Below are 14,493 nucleotides of genomic sequence, written 5' to 3'. Positions count from 1 at the left end.
TAGGACTGCTTTAACAAAGAATCACAAACTGGGTAGTTGAGAACAACAGAAATTTATTGTGTCACAATTCTGGAGTCCAAACGTCTGATGCCAAGTTGTGAAAGGGCCATGTTCTCCACGAAATCCTTTCTTACCTCTTCTACCAGCTGGTGTTGTCAGAAGTCCTTGACAACCTTTAGCTTAGAGACACATCACACTAATCTTCATCTCTATTGTCACATGTATGCCATTTCCCTTAGTGTCTCTGTCTCATGCTCTCTTCTTATTAGCTCATTAGTTATATTGTATTAAGGGCCCATCCTTTTCCAGTATGAACGCATCTTAACTGATTTAATTACATCTGCAAAAAACTCTATTTCCCAATAAGTTCACATCCTGAGATACCAGGGTTTAGTATTTCAACCTAGCTTTTGGATGGATACAATTCAACCTATGGACTAAATGGACTAGGGAGTGTATATGAGTAGCATCAGTGTTGCACGCCGTGGTGCCCTGTGTTTACAGGAGTCAGAGGGCATCAGAGAATGTGAGGTTCTGTGCAGGGCAGTGCGGGGTTTGCAAGGATCTTGAAGTCTTCGTAGGATTATCTTGAGCGTTTCTCTAATCGTCATGGAGGTGGTTGTGGTGCTTTTCAGGGATGAAGGGCTCATTCTGTTGGTGGACACACTAACCCATAAAGAGCCGTCTCCAGTCTTACAGTGTGCCCCAAACCCAAAGGTTTTCTTCAGGGCTGGTTGAAGAGAGAGTGCACTGATTTTACTAAGCAGGGGAACGAGACCAACACACGCGGGGTTCTCGGGACTCACGAAGGAGGGAAGGGAACCCCAAAGCAGTTATTCGAGATCCTCCATTCCAGAGGGATCCTTTCTTTAACATACTTTGCCTTGATGCATAAGCATTTGGATGCACTTTAAATGATCTAGAAGCTGCTAGCTGGCAGTGTTTCTTTTATAAAAATGTATTTCTGAGGGAAAAGTTACTTTGTCAGTCTTATGATCTGCTTTCTAATTGCGGGATTAGACCTTTATTCAAGGACTCTTCTAAACATAGAAATTAAGTTCATAGCATGCTGTCTGGATTCTAGGCAGAGTCCCACCACTTAGCTGCCCTCATTTTTTTTTCTTTCAGTATAGGACTTCCTTTAGTGGCCTGCTGGGAGTCTGTTAGTAGTTATTTGTACCTGGCATGATTCAGGGTAAAATAGGGTCAGCAATATCTGCAGCGTCACCTTCATTTCTTGGCATGAATCTGCTAAATAAGGTTTCCTTTGTTGTCCCCTTCCCCCTTTTTATATTCTGTTCAGAATTTCTACATACATTCAGGTCACATTTGTTATATCTGATACGAATGAAATAAAATCTTCATTACAGAAAAAAAAATCTTCACATAATATGCTTTGGATGATATAAAATTGCAGGAGTACATAAAATTATGCTTAAGTTTCACCAGCTCTCTTAACTGTCTCAAACTACAGCATTCTTCTAACTTTCTTATATTTTTCTTATATTTTTAAAATTGTAAAATGAATAGCAGAGATTCCTAGTTTATGCTTTGACAGAATTTCTAAAGATAAGCCAACTAGTTATTTCAGTTTACCAATTAAGTGCTAATGAAATAACACAGCTTTCTCAAACCCCAATTCTATATAGTTCAGATTACTTTAAAGTAGGCAAGTCAGGTGATAAAATAGGTACATACTCTGTGCCAGGCCCTGGACAGCAAGCTTCTCATCCAATGCTCTGCAATATCCTAAAATAAGTGGCTTGTCCAATGTTTTTTTCAATGATTTGTCTGGTTTTTTGGCAAGTTGTTCTCAGCCACCATGAGCTAAGAAACTGTGTTCTACCGCAATGCTTCCACCTTGATGTTTCTGCCTTAGAGTCAGCTGGCCATAGACTGAATCCCCCGGAGAATGAGCCAAATTAAACCTCTGTTCCTTTTATGTGTGGTGCTGGGTATTGTGTTCGGCAATGAGAAAGCTAACACATTTATCTCTTGGAAGATTTATTTCTCCATTACTCTTTCTGTAGGTTGCTTTAATGAAAATCTACCTGTTTTTAATTAAAAAAGGATACAATTTTATTTTATTTAGTTGTAGAGCACAAATAGGATTTAAAACCATTATCACATAAAATGTCTTTCTTTACCTGCTATAACCAATATTTGATTCAATGAAACCTATACAAACCTTTAGTTTAGCCCGTGTAGGGCAACTGGATATTTTTGAAAAAATAGTCTTTTACCTACTTTATTTACAGGAAATTGAGGAATAATTGACTTTGTTTGAAAGTTATCTTTTATCTATTGTAATACCCTTTCTTATCTTCTCATTGCAATTTTTCCCCTCTATGATCTATCACTCCCTAGCAGTGAGAAAAGGTCCTGTTCCTTTCTGCCTGAAACTCATTATAAATCACATGAGATTCACACCATTTTCATTGCTCCAAATGTGCTGTCTGATGTGACCTCTGCCTGCCATGTCCACAGCTCTGCCCTGGCCCCTTCTAATGCTTACTCAGCAGGAGTGCATCACCCCCCCCCCCATTAATCCTTAGCTTCTCCATGGTAGCTCCTTCTAGTGATTCAGACTGAAGTTCATGTTGGAATCATTCACTGATGATATTGTGCTCGTGTTCTCCCCAAATTCATATGACGAAGCCCTCTCCTCAGTTTGCTGTGATTTGGAAGTAGGAGCTATGAGTGTTATTAGATTTAGTTGAGTTCATAAAGGCATAGCCTTCCTTAGAGGAAGAGGCAAGATATCTTCTGCATTCTTTTTCTCTGGCTATATCTCTTCCTCTTTTCCTTTCATTTTGACCTTCCTCCCTCCCCTCTCTGCCTTCCATTTGAGGACACAGCAAAAAGACAGCTTGTGCAGTCCAGAAGGAGGGCCACCCCAAGAACCTATCTACGCTGGACCCTTGATCATGGACTTTTATCCTCCAGAATTATGTGAAATAAATGCTTGTTTAAACAATCCAATCTATGACATTTGCTAAGCCCAAATAAAGTAAGACAGATACCTCCTGATTACTGTGCTAAAATGTAATCTCCCCATCACTGTTTTTTTTCCCTCTAACTTCTTATTTATTTGCATTTAAAACGCTTTAATTAGTTATTTGGTTCCCTATTGTAGTCAGTTTCCCCTCTAGAATATAAAGGTCTGTGAACACACAGAATATATCTGTTTTGCTGGCAGTAATACCCCCAGTATCAACCTCATTGTCTGGTACATAGCAGGTATCTTTTAAATATCTGTGGGAAAAATATATAAATGAGTATTTAATTCCTGGTTTCACTGTGAAGTCTTTCTACATTTTCAACATTTTTTAATCAATTTTTGGTGATCCACTTGCTACCAACCAACAGAAATCAAAGAAATACCAAGAGTGTATGTTGTGAAATTGTTGTTTTTGTTTTTTGTTATGTTGCTATGGCATTAAGATTTTAAGAGTGTTAAAATTAATTAACAACTATCCTGTTCCTTCATCAACTCAAGAAACACAGAATGAAACTAACTCTGGAGGAAATATAAAATTTGAATAGCACCTAGTAAAGAAAGTATATTCCTAGCTTGAAAGCCTACCTATATGACAACAGCAGGCTCATATACATTTTAACTGATAAATTATATCAAACATTTAAAGCAGAAAAAAGAAGGAACACTTCTCCCCTCATTTTAGGAAATCTACATTGTGCTGATCCTAAAACTGGATAAAGATAATAGAAGAAAAAAGTATGACTATAGATAGAAATTTGTTTAACAAAACAAACTATTAGAAGTCAGATCTGGCAGTATGTAGAAAGTGGTTTTATTATAGGGATGGCAGTGTTGGTTCAGCATTGGAAGATCCACCCCCAAAAGTCATCATTTTAACAGAGGAAAGGAAAAAGCCATATGATCCTGTCACTAGTTGGAGAAAAAGTATTGCACTAAATTCTACAGATGTTCATGATATCTTCCAAGGTACTTCTTAGAAGTTGTCAAATTTATTTCAAAAAAGATTTTTGAAATATGCTTTCTGTATCCTTTTAAATTCTGTAAAATCTGTTGTAATGTCTCCTAGATTTTGATATTGTAATTTTAAAAATGTATAATTGATATTGTGTAGTAGGAAGAAAAAGTCTATAGGAGCAGGGAGAGTGGGAGGGGTAGGGGAAAGGAAAAAAAAAAGGAAAAGAAAAAATATGAGAAAAGGAAAAAAATGGAAACAAAGTCTTTGCAAATAGGGAAGGGTGGAGGGGGTGAAGGGAGGGCAGCGAAATGGGGAAAAAAATAAGAACCAAGATGCATCATGTCAAGGTACAAGATCCCAATGATGAATGTAACTGTATTTTATACCTAAAATGTACCAATAAACTTAATGGAAAAAAAAAAGAAACACAGAATGCATGCCAGGGATTTAGCTCAGTGGTGCCCCAGCCTGCTTCACAAACACAAGGTCCCTAGTTCAATCCCCAGTAACAACAAAAAAGCAGAATTCATCTTTCTCTTGTTTATATCTCACATTTTGTATGTATAGGTTAATTGAGAACATAAAACCAAAATATAAATAAATTAAAGAGCAAAATAAAAGATAATAGGAAACAGGGAGACATCTTTTTCAAAAGGGAGGGACCAAGTGATGGAGGGAGAGCGGAGAGATTGGTGGGGAAGGGGATGAAAAAAGGATAAGATGTGTTACATGCATCCCTCACATGAATGTAGTCATTGTGTATTGCAAACATGAGATAATAAAATTTTTAAAATAAATAATGGATATAAATTTAGTAGTAACATCTGTAGCATAAATTTGAAAAGGATAACTCTTACTTCTGGAAAAACAATATAAGAAATTAGGAATAATATAAGAAATAGGAATAATAATATAAGAAATTAGGAAAAAATGTGCAACTGTAAAAATTATTTATACCTCTCATAGTTTACTGGAGAATTTTAGTTGATAAAAATACCACAAATAATATATATGTATATGTGTATATATATATATATATATATATATATATATATATATATATATATGAAATAGCTGAATTGCTGGCTACTGTCTTTATTGCCATCAGTTAGAATACAAAAACTACACTTGTAGTTGATGCATTGTTCTTTTAAAACAAATCTGCATGTTAATTGTTCCCAATTTTCCAAAACTATTCAGGACCTAGTCCATAGTAATACACTAAGAATACCATACATATTAAATAAATTACTGGCCATTAAATATATACCATTAAGTTGGGAAATGAAGCATATGTATCCATTTTGTGACCTCCCCTAACCATTACCATCACTGAGTAGTATAATACTCAGGAACAGGGGCTTTGGGGCATGTCTCCTAGTTTTGACATTTTTATTGCTACTTAGCTATCTCTTTCTATAATCTGTGAATAATACTTATCTCACTGGGATTTCCTGAGACTGCGTGTGAAGTGCTTTTTATGTTATAAGTACCCAGTTAGCTAGTTATTGAAACAAATCTTCAGGCAGACCAATAAATTCGATGCTCATTTGAAATATCTTTTTACTCTTTAATAAAATAATTTCCAGTAGTTTTTTAAAAGCCTTACCTGAAAAATGTTCTCTAGAAACTAAGCTTGATGTGCAAAATTTAAATGTGTTCAGCAATAGCTACTGCAAATTCCAAAACATATGCTTAATTATTCCATGGATTACAAAATCTTCAATGGTAATTAGTAAATAATTTTAACAAATCTCATTGGGTGTTCCTGATGAATGCTAATGCTTTGGTATTATTTAGCTACATTCTAATATGTAGTAGTATCATTTGTCCCACTACACTGTAGTTTTTTAAAAAATTACCTGTAGGGGTCACTGGCGTCACAGGGCAATCTTCGTGTGTTTAGGTTTTGATGGGTAATTACCTGCTGGCAGGTAATGTATTATATGAATAAGGTAATATATTCTTCGATTTACTATTCAGTAAGGAATTCATTAACATAAAGATTATGACCTAGAATATACCCTTGGGAAACTTTCATGTTGATATGCTTTTATTTGGAAGGTGAGTCATTGTGTTTGCTGGGGGAAAAATAGTTGACAGTAACATCATTTTTAACTTCTTGTTGGATGTAATTCTGGGGTTCAGTCAAATGACAGTGAACCAAGGAAAAAAGTGGATAATTTATTTAGAAATTTTAAAAGATATATCCCTGAATGTTGTAAGGGTGTGATTGTCATAAGAAGAATGCATTATGTAAACCCATTTAATGAAATTAACTTTACTTTTTAGAATTGCTCGTAAATTTTATATAATAGTCTTGATTCCATTTAGATTGTTCATATAATAAATAAAAGAGGCCCTTTCTGTGATTTAGGTAAGATAGTAACAGTAAAATCAAATATTTTACAATGTAATGCAAATTCAATTTTTCAATATATATAATTACTTATTATATGTATAGTATTTGCTAAAGAATTAAATAAGTTTTTCAATTGGTGAAAACTTATTATTGACCCTGCTTCTTGTAAACAAATATTAAGATATAGCAATAGAGACAAATGGCAGTAAATCTAGTCCATTTCCTTTTTGGGGACAAGAATATGATATCAGATACTTTACTTGTAGAAAGCGTCCATGCCACTTTTGATCTGGGAGACTGCATCATACACAGGCAATCACACCTAATCTGTATGGGTCAGAGAGCAGTGTGGAAAATTCATTGCTGCTGTGTTTGGTTTTCATGGGAAAAGAAAATAAATATAACCAAAAGAAGAAAGGACATTTAGTGATTTTCTACTAAAGTTTAGATTGGCAATGCAGTCATCTCTGAGAGTGTTTATTTTTAAGAATTGATTATTTTTCCCCCTAAAAGCCTGAATTGGCAATGAGACTATCCCAAATCTATTTTAAAAATGTGTAACTATAATTCTAAGACTGCACTCCTGAAGTTTTTGCAATATTAAAAAATGATTTTAAGATTTAATGTTTTAATTCCTTGGAAATTTCTTCATAATCTTTTTTTCTTTCACAATGAAAGGAAAACACAATCTTGAAGTTTGAAGCAAGTGAATTAATTCTTTAAAAAATTAAATGTATTTGAACTAGAACTGCAAATGTTTGGCTGAAATTGGAAAGCGGCTCTTAAAGAAACTCTTAGCAAGAGAACCATAATTAGTTTCAAGATTTACCTCTAGTGGCTCCTCAGATCAACAAGACTTTGTTTGCTATAACATCTTAAAGTGTCTAGAGGACTTTCAGTCTTGAAATATGAAAGGATATATTTTATTATGATCTACACAGCTATGTGAAAATCTGACATGCAATCACAACAAAAGTTCTCAGATAAAAATCATTTATATTAAAATCACCTTTCCTTATTTGGGAAATATAACATTGAGTATTTTTATAATTTTAAAGATAATCTTTGTATAATCATCTTCTGAATTAGAATATTTATGAGAGAAAAACATCCTCATCTACTCCTTTTTGTGGTATGTGTTCTGGTTTCAGAAGTAGGATATAAAAATAGACACAAAATATTAGCGTTTTTTAATTTACTGAAGCAATGGTGATAAAAAAATCATGACTTAAATTTTACATGTTAAATTTGTTCTATAAGCTGGATCTGACAAGTTTTTAAGCCCACTGGAAAAAGACCATAATAAAAACATAGAAGTTAATACTATTATTAATCAGTAATATAACAAAAATCATTTAAACTCAAACTCTAATCTCTATTTAGAGATGGCACCATAAAATGTAGTTTTTCTTCTAATTAACTTAAGTTTGTTTGAAAAGAAATGTGAATAAGGTAAAAATAATGATTAATAGTATGTTTTTATGTCCAAAAATAAATGAGAATGTTTAAAAAGACCAGTAATATTCAAAAATAGGGAAGACATTCATGTCCATGAACCACCATGAGCAAAAATTGCTTCTAAATCTATTTCAGCACAAAGTAAAGCACAGGGTGTCTGTGATTTCTATAAGCTGCATGTCATGTACTTATTTCCTCTCCCTTATCTTGACATGAGGAAACAAAGGGTCAGAGCAGTAGGCAATGTGTCTGGTGACAAAAACAAGTAATCATCTACTATGCTGTGGGAATCATGAAGGTGGAACTAAATTACGGCAGCAAGATTGGCTTGGTTTTCATGCCTATTATAATCCCCTCCCTTCCCTTCCTCCACTTTCTGCACTGTTATCCAAATAATTTTCCAAAATGCGTTTGATCTGTCATTTCTTGTTTAAAGACTTCCATGAGTTTGGAACTTGACTACTACGTCTCTTTTCTTACTACCCTCTCTGCCCTATGTGTAAACTAAACAAAAGTCCAGCTATTCGCCACTGAACATTTTGAATACAACATATGCAGTGCAAACAGACATGCCTTCCCAAATCTCTTCTTCCAACTTATCTGCAATATGTTCTGATCAAAAACTATCTCTGAGGTATTTCTTGCTCTTTTCTCTTCCAGTTAGAATTAATCTCTCCCATGCTTATACTATTTCTTCCATGAGGCTGAAATTTCAAGGAGGAGTGTGACATACCATATTTGGATAACTTGCACCACAATGAAAAACTTATATATAAATGTAGTGAAATAGGTATGATATAGCAGTATATCATTAATAATTGCTGTACAAATAAATAGTTAACATTTATTAGGTGCTTATGCAGTGTCGGGTACTGATCTATGCACTATAAATGGAATGAGAATCCAAAGCTAGGAAGTCGGCTCGAGAGTCATTTTTTTGTGAGCTCTGCTGTTGTCTACTTTGAATTGAATCCTGTTTCTGTTACTCTGGGATTAAGCAATCCTTCTGTGTCTGAGTTTTATCTATAAAATAAAAATGTTGGTGGTAATTAACTTACAGTTTTCTTGATAGTTTAAGCTATACAATTCATATTGAGTACTTTCAGTAGTGCCTAGCACATGGTAGTATAGATTATGAGTTAACTCTTATTTACTGCAGTTTGTCCTAAATATTTGTGGAGTTAATTAATTCACCAATTTTGGGTAAAACATTTCTCACTATTCCATCTCATGTCATAATCCTGTCCTAGTTTAAAGAACACCTTATAAGGCAAGTCCTATGTGAAGTAATTTCTGATGACAACAGGATTATTTCTTCACTGATCTGTACCCTTCTAAGCTTCCATTCCATATATGAGAGGTATAGGAAGTAATTATGGTCAGCTATTGTTAGTGATAATTTGAAAAATAGTTACAATGAACTATGAACTGTTTTTCATAATAACCCCCCCCCAAAAAATCATTTAACCTTCTGTAATTTGGATCAGCTTTTACCATTGATTTACCTAAACAAGTAAACAATATTCTTGTAGGCAGGATACTTTGAAAGTTCTGAATGGAATATGCAAAACAAAAACTCTACACTTGGTCACACCTACAGAAGAATTTTAGTTCATAAGCTAGAAAGAAAAATATCTCTCAGGGTTCCCTGGTAGTGTTAAAACATAGAAGATGAAGTGTTTACTCTGTATACTAGTAAAATCCCAATTATAATTCTATCATTTCCCATACAGGAATTATTTTGTTATCTGAGGAACTATGATCAATTTTCTAGGCTATATTAAAGCATGTTTTCTAAGAGGTAATCTATAAAGAAGTATTTTCCTATAATGAAAAGTAAATATACACCAGGGAGTTTCCCTGAATAAGATCAAAGGGTTTTACAATAATTGTGAAGTCTTGATAGCTTCTTAGGTCAACGATATTCCATGATGTGGCTCAAATAACTGGATACAGTGGGATATTTTGATATTGCTGTATTTTTGGTCATGCCTTTTGAAACTGAAACATAGCATTAGTTTAACTCAATACTTGGCTAATGTGGTTTTAGACTGAAATAATTTCATCACTTTCCTCTAGTGGAAATAATCACATTACATTAGATATTATTTGATTTTTTAGTGATTGCACAATTTTGTAGGGTAATAACAATCCCTAACTTTAACCTAGTACTAAAATTTTGTGAAATACTTTCTTTTCTAAGTATCTGAAACCATCTCATGGAGACAATAAAATATTGATAATGGTAAAGTTTCAGAAAAAAATGTGAGGAGGTGGTATATAAAAGGAAAAAGGGAAGGAAAGTCTAGACTTCCAACTGAACTTCTCTATGGCTTCTTAGGGGAAATGTATGCTCTTGTACAGATCAGAATCAGTTTCCTTGTTACAGAATGGGGCACACTAATATATATGGCATATCAATATATGATTAATGTCATATATAAATATATATAAATTACTTTAAATTCATGCATCTGGATTTAATAGCAAAGAACATTACATTGCACAAGTCATCTGGGCAGATATAATTCCAGCATTGGGGAACCCTTAGATTATAATGATACAAGTATTTTATCAGCTGTCTAGGAGTATTTCATAATGAGTCATTTCCTTCTCATCTAAATATAATGATTTTCAAGCATGACTTTTACATATTTTAGATTTTATAAAAGATTACATGGTAATATAGTTTATGGATACATTATAAATAGTTGAGAAATTAATTTCACAGAGCATCTTTGTTTAAAGGCTTAATTTTAAGATACTCGTAGTATCTATCAAAAAGAATAAAAGGCAACATACCCAATCACTCACAAATATTTTTATTAAAATTGGCAATCATCAATTAAGCCTTTCTTTGGAGTAAACTAGACCAAGATTATGCTAAATACATAATGTTGAAACAAGACAGCTAGTACATCTAATATGTTTCCTCTCCATCTCCATGTCCAATTTAGTTAATAGAGCTAGACTGAATTTTCTTCCCCTGCTAGTCCTTATCCTATCATGTTCTAGAATATTACATATGCAATAGCAGGATAATTAAAAACAACATTTGATAATGTGACTCAAGGTATGTACAAAATTCAAAGTCCAGGACTGAACTGAAGTTTCCTTTCTCTAGAAAAAGCACTGACTAAAACTTAAAATCCAAACTTAACAAGCTTCAGGCCTGATGTGAATGAAAAGTAGTCTCCAACTAAGAACAGGGCAAAAAGTGACTTTGCACATAATAAACTCTGCAACATCTCTATTATGTTTGTGGTGCACAAGCCCTCAATTCCATGACATGCACCGCTTCTACATGTGAGGATCAAGAAACCAGGTAGAGGCTACCACAAAACAGAAAATATTTCAGAGCAAATTAAATCTTCCTTTTCTCCCTTCCTTTCTTTCTTTTTTTTTTTTTTAAAATTTTGAGATGGGGTCTTGTTATGCTCCCCAAGCTGGTCCTGAAGTTGTGGGATCAGGAAATCTTCCAAGTTCATCTTCCATATAGCTGGGACTACAGGTGTTTGCCACCATGCCTGGTGACAATGAACTTATTTAAAAAATGCTAAAGTGCGCTAAGAAGTCAAATATCAAAAAAGTACAGGTAAAGGAATAAAATATTAAAATAGAAGTTCATTCCACATCATTTTATTTTATGAAACATTCCAATAAAGATTTCAACTATCAAATTTAATATACTTAACTTGAAAAATGAAAGGAAAATAATTGTTCTTAAAATAGCAAGGAGTTTTTTTAAAAAAAAAAACAACAAACGCTGGACATGAAAGAAACTAAACATAATTAAATAAAAATTATGGTCATCAAAATTTGAAAATATTATACATTAGACATAATAAAAGAAAGAATTAGTGAGTTAGAAAGGTAATGAAAATAATTTAAGAACAAGGAGATAAAAATATATAAATAATGAATTTAGAGTTACGGAAAACATTTGAAATACTCCAACATAGGGGCCAGGGATTTAGCTCAGTGGTGCCGTTGCCTGCCTCACAAGTGCAAGGTTCTCAATTCAATCCCCATTACAAAAAAAAAAAAAAATACTCCAACATAAATCTAGTGGAAATTCCAGAAGAGAGAAAATATAGTACTAGAAAAATAATATTTTAAAAACATATAGATGATAATTCTCTAGCATTTGGGGAAAATATAAATTGTAAAGTTAAATACATATTCCATTTCCCAAGAATATAAACCAACAAGTATATTTCTCTCTGTGTGTGTGTCTCTCTCTGTCTCTCTCTCTCAGCTTTTTAGATCTTCTCCTTGATTCTAGGGCTGTGACATTTTATGACCATATGTTTTATTCTGCATCAGTTTTCATCCTTTTACTGAGACTGTCATCAACCTCACAATCATAGAAACTCATGTTCTTCAATCCCTGAACAATTTCTCTGCTATTTATTTTACATTTTATCATCTCAATCTCATTTGTTTGTGTTTTTGTTGAACTACTTCAATGTTGAAACTTGAGGTTTGATGCTGATCTTTTCATTTCTCTTTATTTTATTTTTTATCTTATTGCCATCTCCTACTTTCTGATAAAGTTTCTTCAGGTTTTTCAACTCTATCTTTTTATTCCAGCATTATTTTGATACTGGGGATCAAACTCAGGACCTTGTGCTTGCGAGGCAAGCAGAGGAACCACTGAGCTAAATCCCTAGGCCTCCTCTAGTTATTTTTTAATGGCCACAATATTTTCTTCTATTTCTTTGATCATGATAGTTATAATTGTTTTTTTGAACATTGTTTTCAGCTCCTACCTCTTTATTCAAGCTCATTTGGTCCATTTGTTATTTTCTGTTTCTGATTTATGTTAAAGATTTTCTTCAATTAGTTGTGAGTACTGACTTTATAATACTTAAGAGTGTAGTAATGTAGTAAAGAGCCAATTGCAAGCTATCTATGTTGGAAGAGGCAGAAAGCATTTTTGATGGATGGATCTCACTGTAAGGACATCTAACAGAGATTTCAGCCATAGGTCTCTAATTGGCGGACAGGCATATTTTATGTTCCCTGAAGGCTATTTTCTCCCTCAGTGGGTAGGTTGACCAATTTACTGCGAAAGTAAACTTCCAGTCCTGCCAGGGTTGGGGAAAAACTGGCAGGCCATGTAGGAAACATGGGGATGACAGAATCTAAACACATCTTCTACAGTGTTTCAACCATTTCTTACTTTCAGTTGTAACTGCATTTCCACTTTCAGAGACACTTAGTGCTTCTAATTTCTCAAAATTTCTTGTATTACACAGTCCAGTTGGACCAACTATGAGCTTCTGCTAAGGCTAGGAGAAATTTCAACCTTATTTGGACTTTTAAGTAAACGATCAATATATATGTTAGAGTTTCCAGCCAGATGTGGCTAAAATGTCTTTCCGCAGTTCTATATTTTTATCCGTCTAATATCATCTTGATGGTATTTTAGCAAGAATAAATGTAGCCTTTATTTTGACTCTATCACATTTATATTATTAAAAATAAAAATAATAAAATTTAAAACTTATTCAAGAGGAAGCACAAATTACCTTCTAAGATGCCAAGTATCTTCACAGTGTTATGGAATGCGTAGCACCTACATACAATGACATATTAAAAAATCACCAAAGAAGACATTTTCAGATTTAAAAATACTAAAGAAACACTAAAAGGATGATAGGTGGAGGCACCTCCATACAAAAAGAGGAAACCCAGACAACAGCTATCCTGAGATATAAGAAAAAAAGAGTAAATACTAACTGGAATGAAATGTCCGCAAATTTAATGATTGATTTTAAACATAACTATATTTCTGTTAAATTTATTTTTAAAAAGCTTTAGAAAACAACAGCATATGAAGTAATTAAAATGCTTGTAGATCCACTTAAAAATATTTTTATTAATGAATTTTAGTTACATAGAATATTACGTAGTTTTAACACATTATTACATGCATACAACATTCTCTGATCATTTTCACTCCCCTTCCAAGGGGGAGAATCCTGAGCTTCACAGGAATCTTCTGGTCCCCTTGCACTTCTCTGGTAGTTTTCCTTCTACATTGATCCTTCCTCTCCCCTCACTAGGTTGCTCTTATTTTTTTTTTTTTTTGTACCGGGTGTCCAACTCGGGTCCTTGCGCTTGTGCAGCAGACGGGGAAACCACTGAGCTAAATCCCCGGCCCGGTTGCTTTTACTTTTAATCCTACATATGGGAGAAAATACACAAGATACCACTTTCTGAGTCTGGTCTGTTTTGCTTAAGATAATGATCTCCTGAATTATCCACTTTTCCTGCAAATTACCTGATTTTGTACTTAGAATAGAAAACATAAATTATTTGGTTTAAAAACATCATTAAATGAATACTTTAAAATTAAGAGTGATTGTTCACAGAATTGAAAGAATATATATGATTTCCAAAAGCAGCCAAGACAGGCAAAATTGTTTTAAGTTTTTACTCCCCAAAGCACTAATAAAAATAGAAAAAAATGGGGCGGGGATTTAGCTCAGTGGTTTCGCCGCCTGCTGCGCAAGCGCAAGGACCCACCTTGGATCCCCGGTACCGAAAAAGAAAAAGAATGTAGAAAGATGATAAGTGGAAAATTTAAAATAGCATGATAAAAATAAGTTCAAACACATCAGCTAATTAGAATAGCATAAATAACTCAAACTCACATACTAGAAGACAGATTCCAAATTGGATTTTTTAAAAAAATACCCCCATAAGTTG

The sequence above is a fragment of the Heterocephalus glaber genome, unplaced genomic scaffold (assembly GCF_053883595.1).
Source record: "Heterocephalus glaber isolate CG9 unplaced genomic scaffold, H.glaber_assembly_v1.0 deba00000546, whole genome shotgun sequence".
Taxonomy (NCBI): Eukaryota; Metazoa; Chordata; class Mammalia; order Rodentia; family Bathyergidae; genus Heterocephalus; species Heterocephalus glaber.
This window is presented reverse-complemented; position numbering follows the sequence as displayed.